Here is a 21,914-nt window from a genome sequence, read left to right as displayed (position 1 = left end):
GCTGCTTCTGTGGGTGGCACAACCAGTGCTTCAAGCCCACCAGCCGCATTTGGATTTACAAGCCCTGGGCACTCTGGTGCACTGTACTAGGGTCTGACAAGTAAACCAAACCAGCCAATCATAGAATCACTAATCCATACATCAATGTATAAAAGGGAGAGCATATGCACTTTAGCACTGATCAGCAGTGGTAAAGTGCCCAGAGTCATAAAACAGCCAACAACAGGTCAGAAAAATACAGGAGGAAAGCAAAAAGCTCAGGGATGGCCCTGCAAAAAGGGCCAGGTCCGACAGGCATGGTTTGTCTGCAGTTGTGCTGTGCTTAGTTGTGAATGTGTGCCATTGTGCCCATCTCCCCCCGTCCCCCAGTCCCTGCTGGTTCCTCTCCCTGTTACTGTTGTGTCTGTTGTTTGGTGCAGTTTCCGATCCCCGAGTCCTGCCACCATCTCCAGACTGATGTGGTGGAGACCATTTCCTCCATGTCATCCAGCTCCTGGTATCCAGCTCCTGGTGTGGTGCTGGACTCCCACCTCCAGTGTGGATTGCTGTCTTCTTGTTGTAGGCGGGTTTCTGCTTTGCTTGTTTGTGCCTTTCGCATCATTGCAGGAGTTCTGGTTTTGTGCCATTGTCCTCCTCCGCTCTCAGGCTGCATTCATCTTGTCCAAGTTGGCCTGCCATGTACAATGTTTTGTTGCCAATGGGCTTGGTGGGGTTGTCTGCTGGCTCGGGGTGCCTCCATTGTGGTTGGCTGTTGTTTTCTGTTTGGTCTGTCTTACTTTTTCAGGCTTTTGTTGTGCGGTCCTGGCGGTGCTTATCCCTGCTTTCCACATCGCCGGTGGGCTCATCGCAAGTTATCTGGTGTTGTGGTTTGCCTTTTTATCTCCGTCTGGGTGGTTGTATCGCGGACATTGGCTGCGTTTTCAGCAGACTATCGCATGCTATCACCGTATTGTGAATTCCACGTTAACACAGGGTTATTTTCCCGCGTTGGGTTGCGATGTGTACAGTTGCGCTAGCATTATTTGGTGATGTTTCGCACACGTTCTTGTGAATATACCCCTAAGTGTTTTATTTCCTCTAGCCTCACAGTATTTGTTCTTTTGGGACAAATCTCTACTTAAATATACTTGCATTTGTTTTGATTTTAACACCATAAATCTGAACTTGAAGTAAAGTTCCTTTATCTTAACTAGACCAGAAAACACAAAGCAATGTTTAAAACGGAGAATTCCAATTTAATCATGGAAACGTGACACATTTTAATACATAGTTGAAGCTTTCGGTTGAGCGTCAGTGCGTCATGTAATACGTCAAGAGGAAATATATGAAATGCAATTGTCTGTCAAAACGTGGCACATGTTCCATGTGCATGCACCAGCAAGGTCATATCTGATAAAGAGAAGAAATCTACAGATGCAAAATGTTTTCATTTTGCTTCTCTTAACAAACATTTATCAAAGAAGTGTTTGCAAATTAAACATGAATTTTATTTGAGTTCTCCCTCACCAAAAAATTGAATAACACAAATGCCCTACTCAAACGTTGACAGTATAAATGCAATCATGAAAATACATATTTGTTTAATAGATGATTGTCTAAAAGCAATGAATGTGCTGTTTGTGAAAATTTAGACAATTTAACAGAGAACTTGGGCTAGAAATCTTAGTAGATCTACTAAAATGTAACACCGCTGAAAGAATATAAACACAAAAACCTGCCATTTACCGTATACTTAGTAGAAGGGCACGTTTTCACTTTATTTAAGTTATAAAGGGCCTCTTTGCCTAAAGCAATAAATCAGCACTTTTCAAAGATAATCAGGATAATATATGGTATAAATGTGCTATAAATACTGTTCATGCCTCTTTATAGAGAATGCCTTATTCAATGGAGAGATGGAGCTCTGAATACATAGTGAGGCTTTCCATTATGACTTTCAATGACAAATGTGCACATCACCCCTGATCAGCTTCTCCCCAGAGCCCTTTGCGCTCTCGTAGAAATGATAAATGGCTGTTTTCCAAAAGTGCAGATCATTTTTTGAACCTTTGAACCAGTGGTGTCAGAGTGTACTTCACATCCCTCCCTACGTTCCTGGAAAAACATGCAAGTCAGCAAGAGTGAAACACACTATGATATTTTGGACTATGGTCCGTTCATACCGAAAACATGCTAACATATATAAAAGAAAATAACTGTGTTCGGCCCTTTAACTTACAATTGGGTCAATTCTTTGATAGCTACTTTCTTTAGATGTTTAAATATCTCCCATCAATTTTTCCTATAATGGCATTTATTTCTTATACTTTTTTTGCATATTTACCGTTTTATTTAACTTCATTAGGGAAAGTAGTGGCAAATTATAATTTGTAAGTAATATTTTATTCTCACAAACTGTTTTCAACTACTGTGGAGAAATGTAACCATTGAGGCTCTGTCCTAGGGATCCCCGGCAGCCTTAGGCCCCCGCTTGTTTATCACTGCACCCTGGTGATGTGAAGATGAGAAATGATCACAAATGAACAACATTGAGCTTAATGAAGTACAAACATACATTTCATTCCCTTGTGCCTCAGAGTATGGGCATGTGCCCAACAAATTCGTCCATGCCCCGTAATTTTGGCAAGAATGTAATTTTTGTGTCCTGGAGGGGTGTTCTACTACAGCTGGCCACCATTCCTATCCAGCCCACCCAGGAAACAACAAGCATTGGCATAGCCAATAGGTCTCGCCTTTGAGACCTTATGTGTTTAGTTATCTAGCACAATATCCTTGGTGCAACAACATCAACTGTTGCATGGCTAAACACATATAAGGTCCCAAAGGCGAGACCTATTGGCTATGCCAATGCTTGTTTATATTTATATACACATACAATGTATTGTTTGCAGGACACTTTAATTATGCTGTCTGTTATGCAATGTGGCCTTATTGGAGGATTTATTTTATTTTTTGTTTATTCACTATTGTGATGGGGAAGGTTTGCAGCTATTCCCGCGTGAGGTTAGCATCGAGTGCCACAGGTTTGGGTAGCGTGTTCGGTTTGCGAATGTGTGTTTTTGGAAGGTGAACGGATGCGAGAGGCGAGCGGTCAAGAAGTGACGGGGCCACTGGGCTCTGAATGCTTGTATTCGATTTCTGAATAAAGCATTGTTCAGGACTTTAGTTTACCAGGGTTCTTCATTTCAGCAGGGTGCATCATGAAGGACACTCTTGAAAGGAGAAGGCTGGGTGGCTGTGAAGTAGGGGACTGCCTCCGTCAGGTCAGACAGAACCAGTGCTTGTACAGGTATACTGAAGTCACCTTCTGGGAGGGAAGATTCACTCAGCAGGTCATGGATAGCTGACGCCAAGCAGGCTTGGTTTTGTGCACCAGGAGTGCTTTGAAGTTGACATCGCTGTCAATATGGAAGCCAAGAAACAAGGCACTGGTAACAAGGTTCGGGTTCAGTTAAGCCAGTGTGAGAAGCTGGCACTGGTGAGCAGTCTGAGGAACAGTCCCTGGCAGTGGTGGGCAGTTCGAGCAGCTGGCACTGCCTGGCACTGTGGGGAGCAGACACAGAGCTGCTGTCAGGATGAGAACTGGCGCCGGGGGCCAGTTTTAGAAGCGATCAACAATAATCAGACCCAGAAAGGAACTTTGAGAAGTTGGCACTTAAGCAAAATACGTCGGCCAATTTTCAGTGCCACCAATTCACGCCATACCCTTTCGTTCGCTCAAAGCGCCTAGAGGCAGGTTAAGATTACTTAATAATAATTTAAGGATTTAGATCTCAACTGAGACTAACAATATTTAGAGAAGTTAGACAACAACAATTTACAAATCACATCATCAATTATTGCATTTGGAAAAAAAAAATTTAAGAATTTTAAAAGGTTATAGAGCATGAACTCATTTGGAGGTGTCTTTACCAATGATATCAATTCATCAAATTCAAACAAATTATATTAAAAATACTAGGGGGTTTTAAAAAACGATTTCTGTCCTCCACCACTGTCGCGAAGACATACTATCGCAGTATGGACAAAATGTTTTTAATGTAAAACTTAAGCTTGCTGTGTAGCTACAGAGAAGCCGAAATGCTAGATTTCTTTGAGCTCCCTCGTCACTTCCTCCCCCGATGTTTTTTATAAGTGCCTCATTACTGGAGCTTCCGGAGCCCTGGGGCCCTCTCTGGGCACAACACAATTACTGGAATTACCCACAGTGCGGCTTTTAAAATCACCCCAGCATCACCTGTGCTCGAGAGAATAGATGCCTCCTCTCCAGCCCAGGCCCCCAAACTGTTAAAACTTGCAGCAGGAGGTGCCTTCTTTTTTTGTGGTGGGGGGGTCTCTTTGTAGCTGTTGTTCCCCGTTGCTGACTGACAGCGCCACTCACAAAAGTCACAACACTGCGAACGAGTGCGCAACCACGGACCCGAAAATGAGGTGATGAAAATATTTCAACAATATGAATTTCCAGATCTAGTTTGGAGTCCCCCGTGGCCCCTCAGAGGCGCATCTCTTTCAGGCTCGACAAAAACTCACTGCTTCAGAGTTATAGCGCACGGAGCGTCGAAAGTTACAAAACAAGAGGCAGAGGCAGACTTTTGGTGCGCATGCGCATGATGTAAAGGATCACGCGCATGCGAGAGTCTGGACAGGTCAGGCAAAAGGAAGTAAGAATGCAGGCAGCCAATTAAATGAAAAAAAAGCATTTACAATTGCAATAGGACTCGTATTTACGCGAGTCCTATTGCATTGTAAACAAAAATGCGGGCACCGAAGAAAGCAGGAACAGGAGTGGGTGGGGGCTCGGGGTTGCCAGAAAAGTCACGGACTGCAGGAGGGAACAGGGGGAGGCAGGGGAACAAAAGAGTTGCTGAAGTAAAGGGGCTGATAGCCATTGAAGGATAAAAATGACGTCATGGCAGTAAGGACGCAGGACTAATACGCCGGCAACCAATCAGAATGCAGCATTTCAGATTTGAGCCAATCAAAAGCATGGGCAGAAAGTGGGCGGAGCTTCCCCCACAATACTGTATACAGCATCTCTCGACGAGACAGCGCATGCGCTGCTTAGCCGAGACCTAAAAATGGTGTAGAAATACCATTGCACAATGCCCCGGAGGCTGTTTTATCTCTAAGTAGAAGGACTTAATTTATGCCCCTGATAAAAACTGTATGGAGAATATTACTCCACCAGAGCTGAATGACAAGAACCTCCCTATTCACTAGGGAGGCTGGGGTATCAAAGAGCACTTTTAGAGCCTTCAGGGCAGGATAGGGTGAAACCTCAACATACTGCAATATGGTGTCTACAACTCCCATAAGGATTAGAAAAATAATGATGCTGTGTCCCCCTGCGATGAAAGCCATCTGCTATTCAACACAAAGGACTATTATACAAGGTGTCCTATATCACCACCACTAACAGAAATATCAACTGTCATCTTTATTAGTAAGGGATTGTGCTATCTTTCAAATAATGTGCAAACATTCTGCCTGGAGATTGTGGCTGGCCACATATAGCAGATTAGAGGAATGGGGGTGTGATCCAGAGATAAATGCTAAGTCCATTCCTGACAATCACCACAGCCGCAGAGTTGAATCTCTTGTTATGTTATGTTATGTTATGTTAGAGCTATATTTCTTGAGCGCACGGCTACCCAGAACGGGTGTCCCGGCGCTTTGGCAGAGAGTCCTGAACACAACCAAGAAAAACCCAGCGGCAGAAACACTGTAGGCCCACTGGTTAGGCGGAGAAGAGGAGCGTCTTGAGCTCCTTTCTAAAGGCCAGAAGATTGTTAGCCTTGCGGAGTGGCAGAGGGAGCTCATTCCACAAACTGGCCGCCATAAACTGGAAAGACCGGCCTCCCATCCGCACGCGTTTGATCACTGGTACCTCCACTTTAGCCAGGTCAGCAGATCTCAAACTCCTCCGGGGAACGTAGAGAGCAATCCGCTTCCTGAGGTAAGCTGGGCCAATGCAGTGGAGGGCTTTAAACGCCAACGTGAGGACCTTGAAACTAATTCTGCTAGGGATAGACAGCCAATGCAGCCTTCCGCGCAGTAGAGAGGCACTGGCTCTCCGTGGAAGGCCAAAGATGGCTCTGGCCGCCGAGTTTTGGACAACTTGCAATCTGGATACCAGATATTTAGGCAGACCAGAGAAAAGTGCGTTAGCGTAGTCTAAACGCGAGCCCACAAGTGCTTGAACGATGTTCTTGCGATATTGAAGGGAAAGCAGTGGGAGAAATTTCCTCACCATCTTCAAGATACCAAAACATTTCCCCGCCAGGCCCGTGATGTGGGGACGAAAAGAAAGACTGTCGTCAAATACCACACCCAGATTTTTTACTTGGGCAGATGGTTTCTCAGGGGGGAACATGTCGGAAGGCCACCACGATTTCCAGCCAGGGTCCTCAGCGCAGCCAAAAAAGAGCAACTCGGACTTATCCGAGTTACATTTCAGGTTCTGGTGCTGAAACCATGCAAAAACAGCACTCAGGCAGTCTCTGATTCTATCGCCATTAAAAACCTCTCCCTTCCTGCAGGTAAACAGGAGCTGGGTGTCATCAGCGTATGAGATGACCCGGGCTACAAATGCCTCAGCGACCTTCGCCAAAGGGGCCACATAAATGTTAAATATGGTGGGGCTCAGGATGGATCCTTGAGGCACCCCCACCTCTAGCGAAGGCATTTCCGCGGAGAACGGAGGAGCCCAGATCACCTGCCGACGGTCGGTTAAGAAAGATTGAAACCAGTCCAACACCGTCCCCCGCAGACCTACCTCCCTGAGTCTTAGGAGGAGGCCGGCGTGTGGGATGGTGTCGAATGCCGCCGACAGGTCCAGCAAGACCAACATAGCCTTTCCCCCAAGATCAAGCGTTTCCCTGATGGCGTCGGTCACCTCCACAAGAGCTGTCTCCGTACTGTAATTGGCACGGAAACCAGATTGGGAGTCATGCAGCAGTTTGTTATTCTCTATAAAGGTGGTAAGAGTATGCTGAACATGTTTCTCCGCCACCTTCGCCAGAGCAGGGAGGAGGGAGATTGGTCTATAGTTGGCCCACTGTAAGGGGTCGAGCAGAGGTTTCTTAATGAGCGGGAGAATAAGAGCATGCTTCCATTCTTTAGGGACCACTCCAGAACTCAGAGACATGTTGAGCAAGGGGTTCAGCAAGTTGTTAATAGCTGGTGCCACCGAGCTCAGGCATTTAGCCGGACACGCATCCAAGGGGGATCCAGATTTCAACCGGGAAAGCAGTTCCAGAGAGGACTCGCAGGATAGCGGGGGGAACGTCGAAAGAGTGGGCGCCAGCTCGGCTGCAGCGGATGGAAGGACCTTCAGATCACTTTCCACAGCTGCAGCCACTTCCAGGGACCCCACCCGATCGAAAGAGTCCTGAATCCTACGGATCTTGTCCACAAAGAAGTCAGCAAGCTGCTTGATCCACTCCTCAGTATGGGAGTGAACCCTAGCGGCCGCCACCGGCTCTACGAATTCCTTCACAATTCGGAATAGTTCCCGGCTCGTGTTATCAGCCTGGTCTATTCTATGCTCGAAGTAGATCTTTTTAGCTTCGGCAATCTGTCTGTGATAGGATTTTATCGCACCCCTGTACTTCAGTTTCTCCTCAGGCGCATATCTGCGCCGCCAGAGCCTTTCAGATCTTTTGCAGTCCTGGCGCGCTTTTCGCAGAGTAGCAGTGAACCAAGGAGCGGAATCCTGGCAGGGGGCTGTCCTGACCGGTTTCCGAGGGGCAAGCTCCTCGAATCTTGTCCGAAGCCAGTCCTGGACTAGCAGCAGGTCGACTTCTAAGTTCCCAGTCGTAATGCAAGGATGTGCATGGAGTGCGTCAGCGAGCATATCAGCTGACACCAGGTGAAAGGCTCTAGCTTGACGAGACCCGTCCTTATGAGCTCTTTGACTCGTCTGGTGCTCAGCTAACAACACGAAATTAATTAAATAATGGTCGGACCATAGAACCGGCAAAGGGGAGGACACCTTAATTGGCACAGTGGAAAAGATTAAATCCAACGTATGCCCTTTCACGTGCGTTGGACTATCGATGAAAGAGGTCAGTCCGAGCATCTCGGTAATGTCCCGTAATTTAGATGCATCGGCGTCAGTTGTCGAGTCCATGTGCAGATTTAAGTCGCCCAGCAGTACACAGTGTGCCGAGCGCTATCCTGGAGACAAATATGTAACCTTGTGGATACTGTACCCACAATAAAATACAGAGAGTTGCATCTTGTGGCTAGGGCCGCACCAACAATGCTGTTGTTTGGAGGAACAGTCAGACCTTTTCTCAAAATCAATGTTTCCCTTTATATTTGAGGGATGACAGATAAAACAGAAATGGTACACATGTACAAAAGTTTATACTGAAAAGTATTTTGTAAGGAATCATTATACATCTACAAGTATTCTTCTTTAAATAACTTTAATTTCCAATTAAACAACTGTAAAAGTTGAGTGAAGTGGGTCCCTGTTGAAAGGCCTATGGTGCAAGAAATCTTTAGAGATTGATAATAAATCATCTACCATATATTTCACTGAATATCTACTCTTCACAAAGGAACTCTGCCTACTAGTTTGTACGTTTGGCATTACAGGATGGCATCTCACCTATATTCTTACACTGGCTCATAGAATCGCTTGTGCTGTGTCTTCTTATACCTGCCTGCAGGCTACCATGGCTTATGTCTTCGTACAGCTGCTTGCAGCATTGCTTGGCTTGTATATTCTTACAGATACACAGAGCACAGCATGTCTTGTGCCTCCCTACCCCTTCTTACTAGATAGCATGTCATGTACCTCATTATACACTCTTTCCAGATAGAATGTCTTGTGTCTTCTTACACCTTCTTACAGGATAGCATGCCTTGTGTCTTGTTACAACTGCTTACTGGATAGCATGTCATGTGTCTTCTTACACTTTCTTACAGTAAAGTATGTTTTGTGTCTTCTTACAACTGCTTACAGGATAGTATGTCTTATGTCTTCTTACAACTGCTTACAGTATAGCATGTCTTGTGTCCCCTTGCAGCTGCTTACACATTTGCTTGTCTTGTGTCTTCTTATACCTGCTTACTGTATAGCATGCATTGTGTCTTTCAACTGCTTACAGGATAGCATGTCTTGTGTCTTCCTATAACTACTTAAAAGTTAAGTTGCCCTGTGTCTTCTTACACCTGCATTAAAGATAGCAAAGCTTGTGTTTTCTTACAACTGCTCAATACACCCTCCACAAGATAGCATGTCTTGTTCCTTCATACATCTTATTACTATAGCGTATCATGTATCTTTCTACACCTTCTTACAGGACAACATGTCTCGGTACAGGATAGCACTTCTTGGGTCGTCTTACAACTGCTTACAGGAAACCATGTCTTGTGTCTTCTTGTACCCACTTTTCTATTGTAAGCATCACGACATTAGATACTGGACCTAATTATATTAGAAATTATATTATTATTATATTGAAATCATATGAACTATAAAAAATAGGCCATGTGTGTGAAAATATTGATCTCTGACATACAATTTACTGGTCAAACATTGCTAGTGCGCTAAATATATTTAAACATGTATGGCTTCCCCATATTGAGTGCTTTTCTAAGCAAATATATTTTAGTGTTAGCATAACAAAATTATGCGTCCTAAAAAAGAATGACTTAATAAAACATAAACGTGTAAGGAAATTCGAAGAAGCATATTGAAGTAGAATAGCTGCCATTAAAAAGTTTAATGCCATTTGGAAACACATGGTGAAGATAGAAAATAAGGTGGAAGAAGAATTCTATATTCAAATACAACCCTTGCATTAGATGCATGAGAGGCAAGGGGGTTCTAATACATAAAAAATCTATCTAAAAAGGGGAAAGGAGATTAATAAAAAAAAAACTTCTGCAAAAAAGAATGCACTTTACTAGAGTACATTAGGATGAGTGACTAAGAAAATTTGCACTGAAGCACTTTAGCACTGCACTTTTGTACTAAGCTGGGGTATGAATTTTTGGAATTTTATAAAATTTATATTTAATCTGGTCTTGACTGGAAGATGCCATTATGCATTTAATTGCATCTATTTTATCCAATTGTTCCTGAATTTTGATCAAATTGTGTCTTAATATGCCCTGTTTTTATCGATTGTTGTTTTCCTCTTAATGCTTCTGCTAATAAAAAATTAAAAAACTTAATAAAACATACTCTGGTGAAAACACATAGTTTAAGATAGGAAACGATTTCTTTAAAAAATGAAACGGAACTGGTACATTCAACATTAGAACTTCTGCTATTCTGCCTCATTTAGATACAGTAAGCCAGTCCTTGTATGTCTGTGTTGCCTGATGTCCACTGTCTTACCACATAGTTTTGAAAAAATAAGGGGCTATTCACAAAGGTAAACTTATGTGTGTAAGTTTACACTTACACTTTTGAGTAACTTTACTACTTTTGGCTACTTTTGTCTATTCACCATTTATGACTGTAATTGTAAAGCTACTCACCATGTAGACTTATATTTTCTCGCTGCCTAAAACACTAAAGTATCAGTAAAATTATATACCGCTGTAAAATTACTACAAGCAGTAACCTTACATCAGTATTTGACCTTTTGTACATCTAGTGGAGACCTCCTCTAATGGGGCAAATATTCACCTATATTGAAGTATACAGAACTTTTTACCAGTTTATTAAAGTTAGAAAAAAAAATTTTTTTTTTGTTAAATGTTAATATAACTTAATTATATGTGTGTGTATATTTTGTATTTATATATATATATATTCACAGAAAAAAACATAGGTTTCAGGGGTGTTATAGTTAGCTGCCCATTTCACTCGTACAAAACCATAGAAATTCCTCCGTTATAGTTAGTTCTGCTAACTATAACTCACGCGCCCTCAATGCACTGCTGATGATGTCACATATTGCATCATTCATGATATGGTCAGTGACATCACTGATGACATCTCAAATGACATCACTTATGACATCACTGATGACATCATCCACTGAATGTGGTTTAGTTTGAAATTTAAATATGTATTATATATATACCAATCTGTATTGAAGATTGAGTGGATATATAACTGTCTGGATGGAGGATTTAGTAGCTGTCTGACTGTTTTTTTAAGTGAGTAATTAAAAGTGTCTCACTTAATACATGGATTAGTAACTAAACTATGTGAATGTGTGCAGCACTGTCTCTGTTGTTGTATAGCATGCTGCCTCAGTTGGTCACTAACTACATGAGTGTGTATATTAGTTATTGATTAGTTGGGTGAGTATTTGTATGGGACACTGAGTTTGTGTGTGGTTGGATGGGGTGTGTGTAACTCTATGCATAGATGTGTGAATGGTTGATTGACTAGGTGTATGGGTTTAAGAGTGCATGTGGAAACAGTTGTTTGGGTGACTGAGTGTATTTATTTGTGTGTTGGTGAGCGAATATATGTTTTAGTTGTACATCTTCAACAAAGTAAAAAAATAAAAGGCATTGTATGTGAGAGTTGGTGTATATAAATAAGTTTGTGTAAGAGTCAGTGATTGTGAGAGTAAATATATGAATGAGTGTATAATTGTAATGGTGCTTTTTTAACATATTAACGATGAGTTACTATGTGTTTGAATAAATGAGGTGTCGTTGGATAATTGTGTAAGTGAGTAAATTTAAGTGCGATACATTTTTTTCATGAGTGAGTAGGATGACTGCATAACCGACTAAGATGACTGCTGATGTGTCAATGTCTATATATGTGTATAAGTGCATTTGATAGTGTTCTATTAATTAATGACTGCATGTATAGATGATTCTGTTGTTGAATGGGTAGTTGTGTGTGTAGACTTAGGAATCAGTGAGTGGGTATGTAGTAACTGGTATTGGTGTGTCAATGGTTTCAAATATGGTACTCTGTATTTTACAGTGAGTGATGAAAGGTTATACTAGTGTATGATGTGGTGTATCGGATTGTCAAGTGGATGATGTCATCAGTGATGTCATTTGAGATGTCATCAGTGATGTCATCAGTGATGTCACTGACCATGTCATGAATGATGCAATATGTGACATCATCAGCAGTGCATTGCGGGCGCGTGAGTTATAGTTAGCAGAACTAACTATAACGGAGGGAATTTCTATGGTTTTGTACGAGTGAAATGGGCAGCTAACTATAACACCCCTGAAACCTATGTTTTTTTCTGTGAATTTCTAAGGTTTTTTAAATGCTAATTTCTAACTATGACGTCTCTGAAACCTATGTTTTTTTCAGTGAATTCCAAAGGTTTTTTAAATGCTAACTTTTAAGTGTGATAGTATATATATCTATTTTTTGTACTGATTTTCTACAGTTTTTTAACTGTTTATTTATAAATATTTTATTCATTAAATAACATATATTTTTCTGAAAATTACAAAAAAACATTTTTTAATTAAAACTGAAATATTGATTCATTTTCTTGTTTTCATTTTTTATTTTAATATATTTATTTCATTTTCTTTAAAAAAAATCCAATTTTGTTCGCAGTCGCGCACTCAAAGTGTACACATCACGGTGGGTGCGCGCATTCTAGCCGCCATTTTAGAAAAGTCATGAAGGATCCGTGTATGGTGTGCGACGGCTGCGTGTTTTTCAGTTACATCATATACATTTAATATCACGTGATATGCGTGATTGGTATGCGACCAGTCTGCGACTCCTGCTCCCGCGCATTCACGACACATGCGCATTACGGTACGAGATGTTTGCACGCTTGTGGGTCCCGCGTGACATCATATACGTGCTGGGGCGCGCTGGGTGCGCGACTTCCGCAAAAAAAATGTATGTTCCAAAATGATATGTATGTGTCTTTAATATACATATTAAGGCAAGAGATTATGTAAGATATTCATCAAAATAATATATTTGTACTTATAAGAAACTTATATTATTTTTAAATATATTTTTGCGAAGTCGGGTGCGTGCGTCGTGAGTGCAGAAAACCAGGTCAGCAGAGCTGCTGTAGAGCCAGAGAACCAGGTCAGCAGACCTGCTCTAAAGCCTAAGAACTAGGTCAGCAGAGCTGCTCTAGAGTCAGAGAACCAGGTCAGCAGAGCTGCTGTAGAGCCAGAGAAACCAGTTCAGCAGAGCTGCTTTAGAGGGAGAGAACCAGGTCAGCAGAGCTGCTTTAGAGCCAGAGAACCAGGCCAGCAGAGCTGTTTTAGAGCCAGAGAACCAGGTTAGCAGAGCTGCTTTAGAGCCAGAGAACCAGGTCAGCAGAGCTACTCTAGAGCCAGAGAACCAAATCAGCAGAGCTGCTTTAGAGCCATAGAACCAGGTCAGCAGAGCTGCTTTAGAGCCAGAGAACCAGGTCAGTAGAGCTGGTCTAGAGCCTAAGAACCAGGTCAACAGAGCTGTTCTAGAGTCAGAGAACCAGGTCAGCAGAGCTGCTGCAGAGCCAGAGAAACCAGGTCAGTAGAGCTGCTTTAGAGGGAGAGAACCAGGTCAGCAGAACTGCTTCAGAGCCATAGAACTGGGTCAACGGAGCTGCTTTAGAGCCAGAGAACCAGGTCTGCAAAGCTGTTGTAGAGCCAGAGAACTAGATCAGCAGAGCTGCTCTGTAGCATAAGAACTAGGTCAGCAGAGCTGCTCTAGAGCCAGAGAACCCGGTCAGCAGACCTGCTGTAGAGCCAGAGAAACCAGGTCAGCAGAGCTGCTTTAGAGAGAGAGAACCAGGTCAGCAGAGCTGCTTTAGAACCAGAGAACCAGGTCAGCAGAGCTGCTCTAGCTGACACTGATTGACTGACACTGACTGACTGACACTGACTGATTGACACTGACTGACACTGACTGACACTGACTAACTGACACTGATTGACTGACACTGACTGACTGACACTGATTGACTGACACTGACTGACTGACACTGATTGACTGACACTGACAGACTGACTGACACTGACTGACTGACATTGACTGACATTGACTGACACTGACTGACTACTCTCTACTACTGACTCTCTACTACTCTACTACTCTCTCTCTACTACTCACTCTCTACTACTCTCTACTACTCACTCTCTACTACTCTACTACTCTCTACTACTCACTCTCTACTACTAACTCTCAACTACTCACTCTCTACTACTCACTCTCTACTTCTCTACTACTCACTCTCTACTACTCATTTGCTACTACTCTCTACTACTCACTCTCTACTACTCACTCTCTACTACTCACGCTCTACTACTCTCTACTACTCACTCTCTACTACTCTCTACTATTCACTCTCTACTACTCATTCTCTACTACTCACTCTACTACTTTCCACTACTCTCTACCACTCATGCTCTACTACTCTACTACTCACTCTCTACTACTCTCTCTCTACTACTCTCTACTACTCTCTACTACTCACTCTCTACTACTCACTTTACTACTCTCTACTAACTCTCTACTACTCTACTACTCTCTACTACTCGCTCTACTACTCTCTCAACTATTCTTTACTACTCACTCTACTACTCTCTCCTACTCTCTACCACTCACTCTCTACTACTCTACTACTCACTCTCTACTACTCACTCTCTACTACTCTCTCTCTACTACTCACTCTCTACTACTCACTCTACTACTCTATACTACTCACTCTGTACTACTCTCTACTACTCACTCTGTACTACTCACTCTCTACTACTCACCTCTACTACTCTCTACTGCTCACTCTCCACTACTGATTTTCTACTACTCGCTCTCAACTACTCTCTACTACTCACTCTACTACTCACTCTCTACTACTCTACTACTCTCTCTACTTCTCACTCTCTACTACTCTCTCTACTACTCACTCTCTACTACTCACTCTCTACTACACACTCTCTACTACTTGCTCTCTGCTACTCGCTCTCTACTTCTCTCTAGTACTCACTCTAATACTCACTCTCTACTACTCTCTACTACTCACTCTCTACTACTCCACTACTCTCTACTACTCACTCTCTACTACTCACGCTCTACTACTCTACTACTCTCTACTACTCTCTCTCTACTACTCACTCTCTACTACTCACTCTCTACTACTATCTCTACCACTCTCTACTACTCACTCTACTACTCTCTACTACTCACTCTCTACTACTCTCTCTCTATTACTCTCTACTACTCACTCTGCTACTCACTCTCTACTACTCTCTACTACTCACTCTCTACTACTCTCTACTACTCACTCTCTACTACTCTCTACTACTTTCTACTACTCACTCTACTACTCACTCTCTACTACTCTCAACTATTCACTCTCTACTACTCTCTCTGCTACTCACTCTCTACTACTAACTCTCTACTACTCTACTACTCTCTACTACTCGCTCTACTACTCTCTCTACTATTCTTTACTACTCACTCTACTACTCTCTCCTACTCTCTACCACTCACTCTCTACTACTCTACTACTCACTCTCTACTACTCACTCTCTACTACTCTCTCTCTACTACTCACTCTCTACTACTCACTCTACTACTCTATACTACTCACTCTGTACTACTCTGTACTACTCACTCTGTACTACTCACTATCTACTACTCACCTCTACTACTCTCTACTGCTCACTCTCCACTACTGATTTTCTACTACTCGCTCTCAACTACTCTCTACTACTCACTCTACTACTCACTCTCTACTACTCTACTACTCTCTCTACTTCTCACTCTCTACTACTCTCTCTACTACTCACTCTCTACTACTCACTCTCTACTACACACTCTCTACTACTTGCTCTCTGCTACTCGCTCTCTACTACTCTCTAGTACTCACTCTAATACTCACTCTCTACTACTCTCTACTACTCACTCTCTACTACTCCACTACTCTCTACTACTCACTCTCTACTACTCACGCTCTACTACTCTACTACTCTCTACTACTCTCTCTCTACTACTCACTCTCTACTATTCACTCTCTACTACTCTCTCTACCACTCTCTACTACTCACTCTACTACTCTCTACTACTCACTCTCTACTACTCTCTCTCTACTACTCTCTACTACTCACTCTGCTACTCACTCTCTACTACTCTCTACTACTCACTCTCTACTACTCTCTACTACTCACTCTCTACTACTCTCTACTACTTTCTACTACTCACTCTACTACTCACTCTCTACTACTCTCAACTACTCACTCTCTATTACTCACTCTCTACTACTCACTCTCTGCTACTCACTCTACTACTCTCTACTACTCACTCTCTGATACTTTCTCTACTACTCTCTACTACTCACTCTCTACTCACTATTACTCGCTCTCTACTCTCTACCTCTCTACCTCTCTCTCTACTACTCTCTACCTCTCTACCTCTACCTCTCTACCTCTACACCTCTACATATACACCTCTACCACTCTACCTCACTGTACATGCACACATATGCACATATATATATGCATATATATGCATATGCATATGCAGTTATATATATCTATGTGTGTATATATATATATACATATATAAACATATAAATATAATCTGCATATCTATATAAATCCATGCAAACATATACATATACATATATGCATACATATGCATGGTATGTATATGAAAGTTTGAAAAACTCTAATACAAGCAAAGCTAAAAAGCCACCTAATTACAAACAGAATTGCTTTAACTTAAACGAGGGTGAGACCTATTGCATTTTCAATGCTTGTTTACTTTGATTCCATCAAGAAGGCATTCAGATGTGTCACGCATTTTCCATAAATTCTGAATGGTAGCACTCTAGTTGCTCATTAGATCACTGTAGTAAAGCTACTGCTCACCAGGGAAGTCTGCTGCTGATATTGAATGTGCATGTTTCACTCTGCATGGCAGATTTTTTTAATGAAATAGAAGATGATTTGAGAGGTCACTCAAAATGTGCCCTAATTTTTCTTTTTTCCTCACTAATCATAATTTCTATGGCAAAATGAACCTCCTCATTGTGTTCCTTTTAAATTAAACTACTCACTCTCTACTACTCACTCGCTACTACTTTCTACTACTCACTCTCTACTACTCACTTTCTACTACTCTCTAGTACTCTACTACTCTCTACTACTACTCTCTACTACTCACTCTCTACTACTCACTCTCTACTACTCTACTACTCTCTACCACTCACTCTCTACTACTCTACTACTCACTCTCTACTACTCTCTCTCTACTACTCTCTACTACTCTATACTACTCACTCTCTATTACTCACTCTCTACTACTCTCCCTACTACTCTCTACTACTCACTCTACTACTCATTCTCTACTACACATTCTCTACTACTCTCTCTCTGCTACTCAGTCTCCACTACTCACTCTCTACTGCTCTCTACTACTCACTCTCTAATACTCACTCTCTACTACTCTCTACTACTCACTCTCTACTACTCTCTACTACTCCCTCTACTACTCACTTTCTACTACTCTCTACTACTCTCTACTTCTCACTCTCTACTACTCTCTACTACTCACTCTCTACTACTCACTCTACTACTCTCTCCTACTCACTCTCTGCTACTCTCTCTACTACTCTCTACTACTCTCTCTCTACTCTCTATTACTCATCCTCTACTCTCTACCTCTCTACCTTTCTCTACCTCTCTCTCTACTACTCTCTACCTCTCTACCTCTACGTCTCTACCTCTACGTCTCTACCTCTACACCTCTACCTCTCTATACCTCTCTCTACACGCACACATATGCGCATATATGCATATGCATTTATATATATGTATGTGTATATATATATATATATACATACATATATAAACATAGATATAATCTGCATATCTATATAAATACAAATATAAATGCATGCATACATATACCTATATGCATGTTATGTACATGAAATTTTGAAAAACACTAATAAAAGCAAAGCTAAAAAGCCACCTAATTACAAACAGAATTGCTTTAACTTAAACGAGGGCGAGACCTATTGCATTTTCAATGCTTGTTTACTTTGGTTCCATCAAGAAGGCATTCAGATGTGACACATTTGCCATAAATTCTGAATGGTAGCACTCTAGTTCCTCATTAGATCACTGTAGCAAAGCTACTGCTCACCAGGGAAGTCTGCTGCTGGTATTCAAAGTGCATGTTTCAGTCTGCATGTCAGAACTTTTTAATGAAATAGAAGAGGATTTGAGAAGTCAAAATGTGCCCTAAGTTTTCTTTCTGCAGCACTAATCATAATTTCTATGGCAAAATGAACCCCCTCATTTTGTTCCTTTGCAAATTAAATGTTTTAAATGTTACCACTTTATTCCAATCAAGATGGCTTCAGGTGTGCCATACCTTTGTCATAAGTAAGACTGTTAGCGCTCTAGTTGTTCTTTAAAACACTCTGGGATTTCTGTCATTGGGCTATACTTGGGCTACATCTCGGTGATATTTGTGCTACATTGGGGCTCTTTTGTGTCTGGTGGCCATCTTGGGAGACTTGTTATGAAGTTTCCTAATTTCCTCATTTACTGCAGTCTCCTCAGTAGGCATACTGTCAGTTTTTTACTTTGATTCAATGAAGAAGGCATTCAGATGTGTCACACATTTGCCATAAATTCAGAATGTTAGCACTCTAGTTGCTCATTAGATCACTGTAGTAAAGCTACTGCTCACCAGGGAAGTCTGCTGCTGGTATTGAAAGTGCATGTTTCAGTCTGCATGTCAGAATTTTTTAATGAAATAGAAGAGGATTTGAGAAGTCACTCAAAATGTGCCCTAATTTTTCTTTCTGCAGCACTAATCATACATTCTAAGGCAAAATGAACCCTCTCATTTTGTTCCTTTTTAACTTAAATGTTTTAAATGTTACCACTTTATTTCAATCAAGATGGCTTCAGGTGTGCCATACCTTTGTCATAAGTAAGACTGTTAGCGCTCTAGCTGTTCTTTGGAACACTCTGGGAAGCTGCAGTAGAACACAAAGGAATCAACTGACAGTCTCTGCCCTTGTTGGATGTACATGTTTTACTGAGAATGTCAGACTTCATTCTCACATGACTGAGAAAGATAATGTGAATTTACAGAAAATATGCTCTCAGCTTAGCTTATAGATCACCTTTCAAACCTCTGTGGGAAAAGTATGTGAAAATAGTTTTCTCTCAAAGATGATTCATGATATCCCAGCAGAAGGCTTTTTCACATGGTAAAATCACCTTAGAACATACCACAATTCCTAAAATGAGTATGGTACCATCAACAAATGATTTATAATGTAACTAAAGTCTTAAAACCTTCTATTAACTGCAATGCTTTTTAATGAGGTGCTATCATGTCTATTGGTCTCAAGATGGCTGCCAACACTTCTTGGATGAAGTGCTGACAGCCAATCAGATCTCACAATGAGATGTGTGGTTAGGCTCCGCCCAGATATGTATATGATTTTACTTTTAATTCTCTCAGGAAATACTGAACAGATTTACACCAGACCTGTGAAAGGCACTTGCTTGACCTTATGGCTACCTCTCTGCCAAATTTCACGTAATTCTGTTCAGCCGTTTGGGCTGTAGCTGTGTCTAAAGGTCCTATGGAAAAATGCATGGGGAAAACGGGTTTTGGGACCCCCCTTTTTTCTCGGCCCCCACTTGACGAATCACCCCAAGACTTTCAGGGTAGAAGCTGAGCGGAGCGCCCCATTAGTTTTGAAAATTTCGCGAGGATTCGTCAACCGGCGCCAAAGTTATTGAAAATAGAATTTTGAGATTTCCTATGGAAACTAGGTTGTAACTATAACTATCTACTGGCGACTGCCAGTAGATAATATATATATATATATATACATACATATATCTCTTAACCTCGTGACACCTCGTACTGCTTTGCACAACAATGACGAGTGCAGACCTCCAATGGTGCAACTAATATTTATTTATCTTAGTCTTCTGCCATGTAGATATATATTTATATATGTATGAACCAACGCTGAATTCCTTCTTCAGAAATACACAGCATGCCGTTAACACAAATTGGTTGCTTCAAAAGCGGTGTTTACTTAACACAGGTTAGACCACTTCTACGCGTTTCGGGAAAACAATCCCTTGTTCACGAGTAACGTGTCAGTTACATCACTAGGTTAAATACAAACATGTGACCTCACCACAGTGAACATTGAAAACAGACTTTCATTTTTAGAGTTACTTCACTCCTTTGTGTCCACGGCATGCTGTGTATTTCTGAAGAAGGAATTCAGCGTTTGTTCGTGTAGTGAGGCTTGCCACCTCGCCGTGGAACGCCGTCGTGAGTGGAAGGGGAAAGGCGATTGCGGTGCAAACTGCTCAGCTGTGGATATATATGTATAGATATATATATACACATATATATATATATGTTTCTTTAAAAAGTAGGACAAATTAAAAAATATGATCATTATTGTTAACTGAATTTTGAATTAGCTATCTAACAAATTTAAACATATTAAATTACATTAGAGTTACTTTTCTAAAGATGTATTTCAGTAAAATGCACTTATAATAAAATGTTTACATGTATTTATTAAGCATTAAAAGGTACAACAATGTTATGTAGAGAATGAATGTAATTGTTTTATCTTAAAATTACAAAAGTGAATTGAAATATTTTAAAAATAAAATATGTATTTATAATTTATATTTATTCTTTTTAACTTTAAGCTAAATTTATATATTGTTTTCAAAAACTGAAAATAGGTTACTTTATTTTAACATTATTTCCTGTGAGGTTCCATTAAGTTTTAGTCCCTACCCTCATAATGATCTATAGGATACTGTTGCAATACTAGTGATTGGTAATGTGTGGTACTGGACTTAACTTACTCCAGCTCCGCGCTGGAGTACATTTACAACTGTTTTGGGTCTTTTTTATCTGTGGTAATAATAGAAGCGCAGTTTGTGAAAATCAATGGGGTTACTTTTTTGTGGGTGGGTCCGTGCCACTCCCTAAACCTCAACCTAGCCGTCACTTTACCTCTCTTTATCCCTCTGTAAACCCCTCCAATTTATTCATAAAAAGTTCCTACCACTCTCCTCTTTCTCTCCCATATTTATTACTAAAATGTATACCTATGTGTGCCAAGATCTCCAAAGTTGGCAAGGAGCTCTCTGCACATAACAGATAGGAGAGGCTGAGGCATAGGCATCTGTTTGCATGTCAGTGAAGAGCATTTTGTGCTATGTTAGTAATTCTATTGTAATGCCACTAAATGTATTACATAAATTAACTTTCTGAATAGGCCTATAAACAGGCAAAGAGGCATGTGCTTATGAAATATCGAAAACGCACACCTACTCCTTCTGAAGCCCACGTTTTTTAGTAAAGGCTCTAGATATGTATTTAATTATATTAAATCAGCAGACAAACATTTAAATATAAAATGTATATAGGTTCTGATCAAACATTGTCACATATGCGTAAAGAGGCGCTTGCTGCAATATGATGTTATGTTGCCGCTGGAATGACACGCATAGAAGAGTAAAGAAGTGTTGTGTAACTAGGTTCTTGGAGAAGGCATTATCTGCTTACAGTGATGAATTTTCTCACTGTTGCAAAGTACACTATTATGCCATACTCCTCTTTTTCTAAATAATCCAATGCTTTGCTCCATTATAGTCTGAAATCCACTGGTTGTGTCCCTGGTGCTTTTGTTTCCCTCCACCAGATCGCAAGACCCTGCTAAGTTGGTTCGAGCCAAAAGGCTAAGTGGAACCATCCCTGCTGACTACTACCATCTGACCCGGCAATGGTGAGACTGACTGTTAGCGCTGGCTGATTTGACTCACTAGAGGGACAAGTTTTTGGAACTGTGTCCCTCCGAGAGGTTTTTCATATCCTCTTAGATATATATGATTAGTTCCCCATAACAAGGCCACTTAACTCCTTCCGTGCTCATGACGGAACCACGCCGTCATGAGCCACGGTTGCCGTGTGCTCATGACGGAGTGGT

Source organism: Triturus cristatus, chromosome 6 (assembly GCF_964204655.1).
Source record: "Triturus cristatus chromosome 6, aTriCri1.1, whole genome shotgun sequence".
Classification (NCBI taxonomy): Eukaryota; Metazoa; Chordata; class Amphibia; order Caudata; family Salamandridae; genus Triturus; species Triturus cristatus.
This window is presented reverse-complemented; position numbering follows the sequence as displayed.